At 36.7% G+C, this 14,313-nt stretch overlaps 1 long non-coding RNA gene across 6 annotated transcripts in view; it reads right to left on the bottom strand.

Moving 5' to 3' along the window:
- Positions 1 to 14,313, bottom strand: part of LOC102162695 (uncharacterized) — a 704,814-nt gene that overhangs the window by 297,482 nt on the left and 393,019 nt on the right. The window contains exon 11 of one of the 6 annotated variants that reach the window (XR_014817874.1): positions 4,056 to 5,064. The exons of the other annotated variants lie outside the window; for them this stretch is intronic. This is a non-coding gene — a long non-coding RNA (uncharacterized LOC102162695). Of the gene's footprint in view, positions 1 to 4,055; positions 5,065 to 14,313 lie in introns of those variants that run through there. 6 annotated transcript variants of the gene reach the window in all.

Genomic DNA, 14,313 nt, shown 5'->3' with positions numbered 1-14,313 from the left:
ACCTGGCCATCCTACAGCAATCAGTAGAGTACAAAATGGGGCCAGAACTTTTAAAGCCTCTGCTTATGACATGTCTGCTAACATTTCATTAGCCAAAGTGAGTCATATGACCAAGTCTAACTTTAGTGGGGCAGGTAAATACTCAATCCACATTTGGGTGAGTCTCTGACCCCCTACTGGATCTTTTCAGCTCCCATGACTCTAGGACATAGTCCATGAGTTCCATATCTTCAACAAATGTTTAGAAATCCCTGGAATCATGATATTGATTTCTGCCCTAGATCAGGAGTCCTATGGCCCTCATCCTTTTGATACTAAAAAATATAACTTGACTCAAAACTAAGCCTCCTCTACAGTTTGTCAACCCTAATTTTGTGATTCCAGTTAATAGCATATCCTGGAACGGCTAGCACAGAGTTGGGTTGTGACAAACCCCTCCTCCCCTTCCCCTCCTTGCTATTTATCTATTATCAATAGGCCAGCTGCTGAATTTGCAGAATACATGGTGACTGAGACCTCTGGTCTAGGAGACTATTACAAATTTGGTACAAGGTATACCTGGAAATTTACCGCCTTCTTAGGCACTTTCTTAGCCAACTTTGTTTTCACTTATTTTACATGAACCCAATTTAATAAAGAATTACTCATGATAAATTTAAAATTGTTACATTTGTCTTTGTAATACTTAGATTAGAGTGAGTATATATAGGCAGGTGAGGGAGTTGAGATTTTAAGCCACTAGCCCAAGATCCCAAAGTTAAATCAAAAGAAAGATGAAGTGAAGGCAAGTTCTTTCTACTCTCATTTCAATGAGCCTTTATATCTAACTCTCCCTATAAATCTGTTTAGTCTGCTATAGTTAAAACCTGAAAAGTTGCCTGTTTTTCCCTCAAAAGTTATTTACTTAGTATATCCATGAACTAAAAGAGAATAAAAGCCTGTTAAGAAGCTTTTTAATCTAATAAGATCTATAGTCTTAATATGAATCTGATCATATTCATTAATGTGCATTGGAATAAAACTAAGCATTTAATCTTAGACTTCTATTCTTTTTGAAATTCCTTCCTGAAACAATAATCTTCATCTTCACTGACTTGTTTCCACAACTATAATAAATGTGTTCATGCCTATGAAGATTTTCTAATTTTTAAAGAGGGTAATCATTGTATTTAAAAGTCCATGCCTTGGTATATTTTATCTGTTCATTTATCCATGGAACAACAACTGGCTGAGCACCTTTGGTGAATAAGCCTATGCTGGGCAATACTGTCCTAACATCAAAGGCAAGAAAAAATTTCAGCTTTATGAACAGAGTCTCATCTGTTACAGAATATATCCTTAGCATTGATACAATTTTGAAAGACTTAGAGTATTATTACTTTTGTAACATTTTAATCTTTGGACATTCCCTTTGTCTCCAGCTGGTTTACTGAGAAGTCTACCCCATAGATGTTCTGCTATTGCTCTGGTCAAGTTTTGTTTCAACTACGTTATGGAGAACAATTCTCTTCACTTCTTACCATTGTCGTCGTCTTTATTTTTTTTTAATTTTTTTTTAATTCAGGCTGTCTTTTAATTAGAAATGCCAAGAAAACAGATTTTATGTGAACCATAATGCTCGATTTCAAGTAGGCTCCCATTTTTTTCTCCCTACTTTCACATTACATTGAACTTTCAACAATAGTGGGTATATTTTTAAAAATGTATGCATAAGCTTAATAACATTTATTGCATGCCTATTACATCCTAAATTACTGTGAATTACCATGGTCCCTGCCACATAATACATAGAACTTGCCACACAATATTCTTTAAATAATTGTGTTGTTGATTTCATGAAAGGATGTACACTTATATGGAGTCCCCAATTTTATATACTTTGCTCATTATGTTATAAAATATATTTAGAATGGCATTTAAAAAATTTTCCCAAGTTGTTAGTAATTGTGAACAAGTGTCTATTTACAGAGATATTTCTTAAAAAAAAAAAAAAGCAATATATTCTTCCTGTTAAGGTATAAATATGCACCTTTATTTTCAGCTAAAATAACAGTATCATATAATAAAGCATGTATTATGTAATGCTTTATGTTTTCATAGGAGTTTTGGGGGAATATATATCTTTTTTTTGAAATTTTATTTTTTTTTACAGAATAAAATACATGTATTTAAACACAATTACATTCACACAGATTATTATATCAAGGATGTTAAACAGATTAAGTGACTACCTCTGGAGAAGTGGAATGGAAAATATGCTGAGACAAATAGGAAATTTATTCTATACTTTATCCCATTTTGTATGGCTTTCATCTTTACTATTTAGTATTATCTATTACATTTCAATTTTTCTTTAAAAATGAGCATTATATTAAAATTGTGTATATTATGCAACTAAAATTTATAAAGAAGAAAGCCTTATATACCATTAAATATTTTATATAGCATAATAAAAAGAATAACTTAACTGGTAAGAATAACAAAAATAATACACCCTCTGAAAATAAGTAAAATATAAAATGCATAAATTGGTTAAAAAAAGTGTAACTATATAAATACGTCCTCACAATTTGTTACATCTTATTGATTCTTCAATATAGGCATTATGCCATTCTAGGTGATGTGATAAACAAGATATTATAGACCTTACATTGTACCATGGAGAGAAACAGTTATTAATAATACAATTGTAGAACTGTATTATTTAATTGTACAGTTACATTATTTAATTATAATTATCATAAATTCTTTGATGGAGAGGAAATCAGAATCAGATCTAAGAAGACTTCAGCATTCCAAGAACGATGTCAAATGACCCCCTTCATGGTGGATTATGCACTTATTTACTATGAGATATATTTCTTCTCCAGAGATTCCTTGTCTATGTATCAATTGTAGATTTTTGGTTTGCAATTATTCTGAAGTTTTGATATAAGAGTCTATATGTATATGGGATTGTTTTAAGTTGTTGATCTCTTATTTGCAAGTGCATCTCCAGTGTCCTGCACTTGTACCCACCTTTTCTCATGATTTCTGATTTTAGTGGTATGGATGATTTCGTATCTTTACTGTATAGATACCTTTAGTGGTGAGCCTTGTCATTTGTGGCATTTTGTTTCCTGTTGCTGTCTTTTCTTTTCTGCCTAAAGAAGTTCCTTTAGTATTTGTTGTAAGGTTGGTTCAGTGTTGCTAAATTCCCTCAACTTTTTCTTATCTGTGAAGGTTTTGATTTCTCCTTCAAATCTGAATGAGAGCCTTGCTGGGTAGAGTAATCTTGGTTGGAGGTTTTTTTCCTTTCATCACGTTGAGTATATCAAGCCACTCCCTTCTGGCCTGCAGAGTTTCTGCTGAAAAATCTGCCAATAACCTTATGGGGGTTCCCTTGTATGTTACTTGTTTCTTTTCCCTAGCTGCTTTCAAGATTTTCTCTTTGTCTTTAATTTTGGTTAGTTTGATTCATATGTGTTTCAGTGTATTCCTCCCTGGGTTTATTTTATATGGTACTCATTGTGCTTCCTGGATTTGAGTGAGTGGTTCCTTTCCTATGTTAGGGAAGTTTTCAGTTATTATCTCATGGAATATTTTTTCTGTCCCCTTCTCTCTGTCTTCTCCTTCTGGCACCCCTATAATGCAGATGTTTGTGCATTTAATGTTGTCCCAGAGTTCTCTGAGACCCTCTTCATTTGTTTTCAATCTTTTTTCTCTTTTCTGTTCTGCATCCGTAATTTCTACTAATCTGTCCTCCACCTCGCTTATTCGTTCTTCTGTCTCCTGTATTCTACTGTTGGCTGCTTCTAGTGAATTTTTATTTCAGTTGTTGTATTTTGCATCTCTTCTTGTTTAGGTTTTCTATCTTGTATCTCTTTGCTCAGTGTTTCCTGTAAGTTATCCCTCTTTGCCTCCAGTTTATTTCCAATGTCTTGCATCATCTTCAGCATCAACAATCTAAAGTCTTTTTCCTGGAGGCTGAGAATCTCATCACTTAGCTGTTTTTCTGGGGTTTTTCCTTTCTCCCTTATCTGAGTTATAGTTCTCTGTCTTTTCATTTTTATAGGTTTTTGGTGTGGTGACCTTTTTACAGATAATAGGGTTGTAGCCTCTCTTACTTCTGGTGTCTGCCCCCCTTGTGGCTGAAGTCAGTATGGGGGCTTGCTGTAGGTTTCCTGATAGGAGGGGCTGATGCCTGCCCACTGGTGGGTGGAGCTGATTCCTATCCCTGTGGTGGGTGGGGCTTAGTCTCTGGATGGGATTAGAGGCAGCTGTGTGCCTGAGGGGTCTTTAGGTAGCTTGTTTACTGAGGGGTGGGGCTGTGATCCCACCTGGATTGTTGTTTGCCCTGGGGCTTCTCAGCAGCTGACTGATGGGTGGGGCCAGGTTCTCCCAAAATGGCCACCTCCTGAGAAAGGCACAGCTGCTGAATATTCCTGAGAACTTTGCTTTCAATGTCCTTCCCTCACAACAAGCCACATTCACCCCTGTTTTCCCAGGATGTCCTCCAAGAACTGCAGTCAGGTTTGACCCAGATTCCTATGGAGGAGACCTTGCTCTGCCCTGGGACCCAGTGCATGTGAAAGTCTGTGTGTGCCTTGTAAGAATGGGGTCTCTGTTTCCCCCAGTCCTGTGGAGCTCCTGTGCACAAGCCCCACTGGCCTTCAATGCCAGATGCTCCAGGGGCTCTTTCTCCCAGTGCCAGATCCCCACACACGAGGGTTTGATGTGGGGCTCATAACTCTCACTCCTGTAGATGAGTCTCTGTGAACCAGTTAGTTTTCAGTCTGTGGAGCTTCCCACCAGGAGGTATGGGGTTGTTTGTATTGTGAAATCACCCCTCCTACCTCTTAATGTGGCCTCCTATTTTTCTTCTGGAGTAGGGTATCTTTTTTAAGGTTTCCGGTCCATTCAGGTGGAGATTGCTCAGCCTTTAGTTGTGAATTTTGTTGTTTTTAGGAGAGAAGTTGAGCTCCAGTCCTTCTATTTTGCCATCTTAATCCTCTCTGCTCACCATTGTCTTCTTCTTTAAACACCATCCTTATCTGAAGTATCTTTAACAAAACTAAAGAATTGCTGATATGTGAAAAAATACACTCATGAATATGTTAATTACAACATTTTAGTTTGAGTACTTTTACATTTTCACCCATGAAATATCAAAAAGTATTATTACCCTCTTAAATTTAGAAAATTTTAATGTCATATTTATGTATGTGTGTATATGTATACAAAATAATATTCTTTGAAGACTACTGTTCCTCTAGAATTCACTAAAATGCAATATATGGCATATTAGGAACAAATATGAAAAACAGATGACAATCTCAACCTATATATCTTTTGTAATGGAAACATTTGACATAAATCAACATTTCTTTCCTTTTATTTTCCACCTCTGTAAATCCAAGCACTATAATTTTACAACTTTATTTTTTAAAAGAACTTTTTATTTCTCAAAATAAATATTATGTCTCATAATAATAAATCTTGCTGGCACTAAATTCACATACACTTTTTAAACACTTAATTTTTTTTTTCTTTGGCTGTGGCATGTGGAAGTTCCTGGGCTAGGGATGGAACCAGAACCACAGCAGTGACAACATCAAATCCTTAATGGCCAGGCCACCAGGGAATTCTCATGTACACTTGTAAAACAGAAATTTCATCATGAACTATAGAAGTATTTCTCATTCTTTCATTAAATTCCTAAAACAAGCATTCAGATGGCTTTTGTATCCTGAGTTATTATATAATATGTATCCCAATCATACGAATTATTTATATTTGATCAGCTTGGTCTCAAAAATGGCAATTTTTATGCTCCAAACAGTTTATTTGTCTGGATCTCCTCCTAGAATGAGAGCTTTTCATGGCCAGGCACTGCACCTTATTCCTGTTTGTATTAGTTATATTCCCTTAAATCTTTCTACAGAGGTATCTAGTTTTGGCTCAACCATTCTTTCTTTCTACACTCCAAAGAATAGCTCAGTGTTCTTTACAAGATTATAACTATCCAAAATGGACTGGTCTAGCGTTAATTTCAAGTTGCTCTTAAAGAGTTATTACAAGGAATAATGAGAAAATATATGAAATCCTAAATGCAATGGCTGGCACATACTAAGTCTGCAATACTTTAGTAGCTATTATTATTACTGCTATGATAGAAGCATTTACAAGGTATATGCAGAATTATACCAAGAGTATAAGAGGAATTTATCAGCTAAGGCTTCCAGGAGGTATCTCAAAAGATTGGTTGAGAATTTTCCCAGATATGTGGGGTTCAGATTAGTGAAGAAGGGTCATGGCAAAAAGCTAATATGGCTAGAATCCAGGGCTCTGCAGATGATGTTGAAAGTGATAGGGATGGAGTAGGATAGTTACACGAGTAGTTGTAGAAGTCCCAATAATGGACCATAGATGAGAGGAAACCTAGGGGACTTTGGGAGATCACTGTACGTTAATAATTGCTCAAAAGTGCCATCAGAACAGGCAGGCATGTTTGACTAGTGGAGGTGCGAGATATGCCTCAGGTCATTGGGTGGAGGATAGGGTGAGGCCTACATTCAGGTTCAGACCAAGGACAGAGTTTAAGGACCACCCTCATGCTGATTTGAACAAACACCATGACAGTCCTGATTTGATCTTATAGTCAATTACCCTCTTACCAGATACCAAGAAGGAGCTACTACTCAAAGAAGAGGAGGCAATTTTATCCACCCCCACTCCCCTTGGATTATAAAACTGTAGCCCACCTAATCCTCTGGGCAGAGCTTCCTTGTCAGCCTGCTTGCATCTCTTAGAAGTGTCTTATCTTAATTAATCTATTTCTGGAGTTCCCACTGTAGCACAGTGAAAACAATTCAACTAGTATCTGTAAGGATGTGAGTTCAATCCCTGGTCTTGCTCAGTGGGACAGGGATCCAGCGTTGCCATAAGCTGTGGTGTAGGTTGCAGATGAGTCTCAGATCCCATGTTGCTGTGGCGTAGGTCAGTAGCTGTAGCTCTGATTCGACCCCTAGCCTGGGAGCTTCCATATGCTGCAGGTGTAGCCCTGAAAAGAAAAAAAAAAAAAAAAAAAAAAAACTATTTCTTGCCTATTGCTTTGTCTCTCATTGAATTCCTTCTGCACTGAGGCACAAAGAACCTGAACCTCGGTAAGTCCAGACACCCAGACACCACGAGTGAGTTATTCTTATTTAAAAACTTTGGGTTCAAGTCCCAATCTGGGTTTATGCTGGGTTCAAGTCATAAATGCCATCAATTTCAGGACTTTGCATTGTGGCTCAGCAGTAATGAATCCAGCTAGTATCCATGAAGATGTGGGTTAGATCCCTGGCCTTGCTCAGTGAGTTAAGAATTCGGCATTGCTGTGAGCTGTGGTGTAGGTTGCAGACGCAGCTCAGATTTGGCATTTTCTGTGGCTGTGGTATAGGCCAGCAGCTATAGCTCTGATTTGACCCCTTAGCCTGGAAACTTCCATATGCCCCAGGTGCTGCCCTGAAAAGACTGATTAATAAATACATAAATAAATACTCTCAGTTTCAAAAGGATTAATTTAAATTTTAAAGTAACCAATCCTATTGATACAAACACATTCAAAACTTTCAACAGTTCTTAGTGCATTTAGAAACATCTATATATTTGTGTGATCATTCTTTCCCTTTGATAAATACAGTTGTGTTAAGATTCACTGAAATGCCCTCATCCTTTTGACCCAGCAACATGTGCCTCCAGAGAGGTTTACCTTTGGTCCTTTTTGAAGATTTCAAATAGTACTTATTAATATTCCTATACAACTTAAAAATCATGCAATGTAAATTGTAGGTTAGGTCAAAAGATCCTTCAACACTACATTTTCAATAAATATTCCTATGTTTCATACTATTATGCCCTTTTGTTTGATGTTCTCCAAATTGTTCTTAGGAGTGAAGAATTAAAATAAGTAATTTCTGAAAAGAACTCTTTGATGATTGAAACTTCGCTTGTTACATTTTTAAAAAGAGAATAACTCTTTTATTATTTTTTGTTTGTTTTGCGTTTTTTGCTTTTTAGGGCCACACCCAGGGCGTAGGAGTTCCCAGGCTAGGTGTCAAATCAGACTTGTAGCTGTCAGCCTATACCAGAGCCACAGGAAAGCAGATCTGAGCTGCATCTGTGACCTACACCACAGCTCATGCAATGCTGGATCCTTAACACACTGAGCAAGACCATGGTTCGAGCCTGCATCCGCATGGATCCTAGTCACATTTGCCCACCACTGAGCCACAAAGGAAACTCCAAGAATAATTCTCTTTTAAATGAACTTTCACAGCACATACTATGTGCCAGGAACTATGCCTTTTCCACATAATCTTATCAAACTCTCACATCCAGTTTGTGAGGTATTATCCCCAATTTACAGATATATAAACTGATGACTACAAAGTTAAACAATTTGTCCAGTGTCCAAGTGGAAGTGGAAGAGGAAGAGCCAGACTTAGTCCTAGGTATGTCTGACACCAGAATCTGGGTTTTAGCAATTGATACTGTGAGCAGGTGGGGTCTGTGTGTCACCAATATGTATGTATATCATAGCTAAAATTTAGCTTAGGCTAACGCTGTTAACAAAGGAATAGCTATACAAGCATTCAAAATGTCCCATTTCTCCTCACCAAAGAAGATATACAGATGGTAAGTAAGCATATGAAAAGATATTCCACAACATATGCCATCAGGGAAATGCAAATGAAAATAGTGAAATCCCACTGCATACCTATTTAAATGGCCCAAATCCAAAGCATTGACAACACCAACTGTTGGAAAGGATGTAGAGCAACAGGAATGCTCATGCATTGCCAATAGGAATGCAAAACCTTAGAGCTACTTAATGGAAGACACTTTGGCAGTCTCTTACACAACTAAATGTACTCTTACCATACAATCCAGCAATCACACACCTTGGTTTTTACTCCAAAGAGGTGAAAACATGTCCACACAAAAACCTCCACATGGATGTTTACAGAAGCTTTATTCATAATTGCCAAAACTTGGAAGCAATGAAGGTACTCACAGGTAAATGCACACATGGTGAATGGTGAACCAGACAATAGAATAGTATTCAGAGATAAAAGAAATGAGCTGTCAAGCCATGAAAAGACATGGAAGAAACTTAAATGCATAGTACTAAGTGAAAGAAGCCAATCTGAAATGGTGACATCCTGTGTAATTTCAACTGGAAACTGTAATTCCAGAGTTACATTTTGGAAAAGGCAAAAGTATGGAGACAGCAAAAAGATCAGTGGTTGCCAGGAACTGAGGGGAAGAAATGGATGAATAGACAGAGCACAGAGTGAAACAGTGAAACAACTTGTATGATATATAATGGTGGCTAAATGGTGTTATACATTCGTCCAAACCTACAGAATGTACAACGATAAGAGTGAATCCTAAGGTAAACTATGGACTCCAGGTAATAATGACATGCCAATATATGCTATCAGTTGTAATAAATGTGCCACTGTGGTTGGGCATGTTGATAATAGTAGAGGCTAGGTATGCATGGGGGTATATGGGAAATCTTGGTACCTTCTGTTCAACTTTGCTGTCGAAATATTTCTGCTCTAAAAAATAAAGACTATTAGGAGTTCCTGTCGTGGCTCAGTGGAAACAAATCTGACTAGCATCCATGAGGATGCAGGTTCAATCCCCCAGGCCTCGGTCAGTGGGTTAAGGATCTGGTGTTGCACTGAGCTGTGGTGTAGGTTGAAGACACAGCTCAAATCCGGCGTTGCTGTGGCTGTGGCATAGGCCAGCAGCTACAGCTCCTACTCAACCCCTAGCCTGGGAACCTCCATATGCCACGGGTGCAGCCATAAAAAAAAAAAAAGAAAAAAGACTTAAAAAAATTTCCCCATTCATCATTCTATTTTGAAGAGTAAGAACATGCTAGTTTTATTTGTATATTTTTCTTTTTTAAAATATGCCATAGCAAAAAGAGAAATAACCTAAGTCATTTCTAGGAAGTGTAAGAATATATTATGTTGCATATATAATAAATATCTATATTTTGTAGCTAAGCGGTAGTGATTCTGATAAATTGTTTCATTTAAACAAATCCTGGTTTTCAGTAAAATTTGAACAAAATCCAAATTGCTGATTTTGCTAATAGCTGTAATTGTCTCCTTAAAGGCAGAGGCTATTTCTCATTCATCTTTGTATCTCTTACACCTAGCGCAGTCCCTGAGAGATGGCACTTGATAAAGGTCATTGAGTTTAATTTATCTAAAGGAAAAGTCATGCATAAAATGTGGGCGTACAGGTTCTACAAGCTTTAGCAAAAATATGCCACAACGAACAGATCTGTCAGAAGTGGTTAAAAGATGTAGAGATTGAAGCTATGTTTAATATGCCACCATTATTAGTTTGCTTGATTAGAAATAATAATAGAGAAGTTTCTGTTAGGGAATATATTAAATGCTCAACATGGACTAACCTACTTATCAGTAAAATGAAAATGACAGTTACGAGAGTGAAAGTTCCCAGAGTTAAAGTAATATGACCAGTGAGTAGCAAAGCCAGGATTTAAACGCTGGCAACTTTATTATTTATTAGCATTTACTACTCTAAACTACATTGTCCAGCCTCTTAAGAAAGAAGCACTTATAATCTGTATGTTTATTTATAAAATTATATAGTGTATAACGTAGTCCTGTTAATCCATACCTAAAATTTTTATTTGCCTGGCATCGTATATAGATTACCTGACTGTCACAGAGATGCATCCTTAAGAGTCACCCTTAAGTCGTTACATATTTAACTTCTTTTTCTAGTTCTCTATTTATCTGTTTTAATAATAGAGGTAGAAGAGAAAAGGAATGGAGTAAGGAAATGTTTTTATTATCCAAGAGTTTCTTCACTTACCAGCTTTCTTCTTCACAACTACATAAATAAGGACATTTTAATACCCTAATTAATATCCATTTTTAACTCTATGCCATGTTTTTATTGCCATCCTCTCATTAAAAATCTAATGAGCATTAGCATACTGACAAGGATAATAAATGCCAACAATTCATATCCAGTTATTAAAGCTAATGGTTTTCCCATTGGAATGTAATATATGTTTCAGCTTTTTAGCCAAAAGCTCAATGATAGTTTTATCTCCAGTCGACCAATTGCACATTTAATTTAATACCTATTAAATGCAAACAGCAACCCAGAAATTACATTAGAGTTGTTACCCAAGCCATCAAGAGCCAGCAACTAGAAAGTGAAGATTAGGTAAAGGACTAATGCTAGTCGCAGTGTGGAAATGATAAGCAGACAAACTCCTGCCTCAGCAAAGTGCTTATATGAGCAGTCAAACCAATGCATCATCTGACTGGGTCTGTACTTAACAGCAGGACAGATGTTACTGCCTCTCACACAAAGCTGAGAGAAATATCATTCTAAACATTCTTGTTTTTAAGAAACACGCCAATAAGCAAATCTTAGTTCTCAACTCTACTTTGTAGTTTTCCAACAACAAAACATTTTATATTGCCCATGCTATTTCTGAGTTGCTAATTTGACACTTTTTCTTTCAAAAGGAAGAGGTATGTGTGTTTAATAAGATACATTTGAAAAGCTGCATAAAATTTAGACCCAAAGGAGGTATTTCCGCTTGAAAATCCTGTTGGATGTGGCATTAGGAAAGGGGTGTATTGTTCACTAACACAGATATATTACCTGTCTAAAGAGTGCATTATGCTAATCCTAGACAATGCCCTATATCCACTTACTCTTAAATATTGTGATACAGCTATCAGTTTGGGGGTTGTGCATCATTGCACAAAGTATAAAATGAATTTTCTGTTTTTCTTCAAAATGTTTTGTTTCCTTGAAATGAGCGATATCATGATCAATTAAGCCTAGATATTCCTTTTGGACTCTGAGACCAGCTACATCAAGGAAGTTTCAAAATCTTTTTTTCTATATATTGGATTAACTTATGACTTTACAAATCAATATATATAAGAATTAAAATACAAATTCAGGAAAAGACTTTGAAAGTTTTTTAAATCAATATATTTAAATAAAAATTATTTTCATCACAAGCATGAGATATTAATCAAAGACTTATGATTAACAAGAGGTGAGTGACTTTAGACGTGAAGGGTATTGGGAGAGACAGTCATCTTTGCACCTCTTGTTTCTTGGCACATCTTCCTGGACATGACCACTCTTTTTTTGTTGAGATAAAAGGTAACTTTTAAAAGATAAAGTCAAGTCCCCTTCTCCACAGCTCTGACAAAAAACAGTCTTACTCACTCTTACTCTTATTGTAAAAGTGGTGGATTCCTCAAGCTCCATATTCCTCAGTTGAAACTCAAAGCTATCTGTAGCTCATATATCACCTGTGTGGGACTTCAGTGGAAGGGGAACAAGTACACTGATGTCCACCTGCCATGAGTAATGAGGTCTTTGATCTTTGACCCAGGAGTCACACATTTCTTGTCAGCATCTCTGAAACAATGCTAACCCATTAACATAACTTCTAAAGAGGACAAAATCTTTTTGTGAGAAAAAAGATTATATACATGGATGTGTAACTGGTCACCTTGATATATACAGTAGAAAATTGACAAAACACTGTAAACCAGCTATTATGGAAAAAATAAAAATCATTATGAAAAATAACTAATGACGATAAAATCAAATTCAAGATCTGACAAAGGTTAACTAAGCTTCACCTACCTCATCAGTAAAAAAGGAGACCTATTATGTCCATCCTGAGAGTTTGTTTGTTTGTTTGTTTGTTTGTTTTAGGGCCACACCCATGGCAAATGGAGGTTCCTAGGCTAGGGGTTTAGTTGGAGCTACAGCTGCAGGCCTAGGCCACACCCACACTGGATCCAAGCTGTGTCTGCAACCAACACCACAGCCCACGGCAACGCCAGATCCTTAACCCATTGAGCAAGGCCAGGGATTGAACCTGCAACCTCACAGTTCCTAGTCAGATTCATTTCTACTCTGCCACAACAGGAACTCCCATCCTGAGAATTTTTAAGTCTGAATGATACTGTACCTGTGAAGTTTTTAGTACAAAGAAAATGATCAGCAAATGTTTGTATTCCCTTAACTATTGCCATACGTAAGGGAATATTTTAAAAACATGTCAAAAGAAGGTTAAGCTTATTCTAAGTATTTCATATTCCCCACCTGTATTTAAGTCTACTTTGCAGTCCTTAGAAAATGTTCATAGAAATCTAATTGCATCACATTATACTACTATACTGAACTCTACTTGATCTTATTCTAATATTTCTTCAATATGCAGCCAAATTCTAAACTACAAAGTTGCTAAGATACTTAACTGTTCTCAACACAAGAACTAATATAACATGATAAAGGTGTCAGCCAACTCTGCAGAAGTAATCATATTGCAATATATAAATTTATCAAACCAGCACCTTAGACACAAACTTACACAATGTTATATGTTATTACATCAAAAACATATTCAGCTAATTCTATTTGAATTGCATCAGAAATAATTTTAAAATTTGTATCTATAGTCATAATTTGCAACAGTAAATGGTTTTCTATTTTCTGCTTATATTTCATAAAACAAATTGGAGATTTCATTTTCAGATATTTTAGAAGACTTTGGTAAGCACTGGAATTATTTCTTTAAAATGCATATTGAAGGAGTACTAATCTTTAAATATCTGAGATGAGAACTTTTACAAGGTGACAGTTCTTAGACAAATTTCTCAGTCTCCTTCACTATATTGTTTAGATTGCATTCCTACAGGGACAGATTTTGTCAGTTGTTTCACCCACATTCCCTTTCCACTTCCACTGCAGATACTGGTGAGGTGATACATTTGCTTCCCAGCCTCTTTTGCAATTCAGTGGGGCCATGTTGTCTCAACAAAGGAAAGCCCAGTGTTTACTACAGCAGGTGGACAGTACATAGATGCAGAAGAACCTCTTCACTCTAGCTGCAGCCTTGCCTTCCTACATTCTTTAGCAAATGAGGCTTCAGGGTAAGCTCCACACCCCCACCCCCACCCACCACAGGCTAGGTTCTGGTAAAGTCCCCAGAGCCTTTGGTTTTCTGCATGCTTCCTCAACTCCATACCCCCCAACCTCTGCTAGTCTGACTTTTGAGTGGTTCACTGCATCCTCTCTGGAAGCCCCTTGCTTTGACTGGTTCTTACCTTCACTTCAACTGAATTACAGGCTAAACAGTAATTTCTTCAAGACAAGCCTATCTTTACTGTACTTTCCACACATTCTTTAAAATCACTTCTTTATAATACTTTTTTATACAGTCTTCACACGCATGAGCACATGTGT

The sequence above is a fragment of the Sus scrofa genome, chromosome 1 (assembly GCF_054392235.1).
Source record: "Sus scrofa isolate SSC_HxYL_T2T_F1_AM1 chromosome 1, Sscrofa_HxYL_maternal_Yorkshire_Landrace_v2.0, whole genome shotgun sequence".
Taxonomy (NCBI): Eukaryota; Metazoa; Chordata; class Mammalia; order Artiodactyla; family Suidae; genus Sus; species Sus scrofa.
This window is presented reverse-complemented; position numbering and strand designations above follow the sequence as displayed.